Genomic DNA, 227 nt, shown 5'->3' on the forward strand with positions numbered 1-227 from the left:
AGTGTTGTAGCCACACGTGGTTGGGTGAGGCTCCCGTGTTGGCTGTACCGACGTGTCTGTCCCGCAGTGTCCCCCCAGGCGGTGGTACTGGGGGGTGTGTGTTCTGTGTGTTTTGGGTTTTTATTTTAATCCCAAATAAATATTATATTTCTTAAGCTGGGTGCCTGTGTGCGGGGCTGAGGTGCAGCCGTGCTGGGGTCGTGTCCATGGCGGTGGGGGGGGCGGCA

The sequence above is a fragment of the Nestor notabilis genome, unplaced genomic scaffold (assembly GCF_000696875.1).
Source record: "Nestor notabilis isolate BGI_N333 unplaced genomic scaffold, ASM69687v1 scaffold23559, whole genome shotgun sequence".
In the NCBI taxonomy this organism is placed as follows: domain Eukaryota; kingdom Metazoa; phylum Chordata; class Aves; order Psittaciformes; family Psittacidae; genus Nestor; species Nestor notabilis.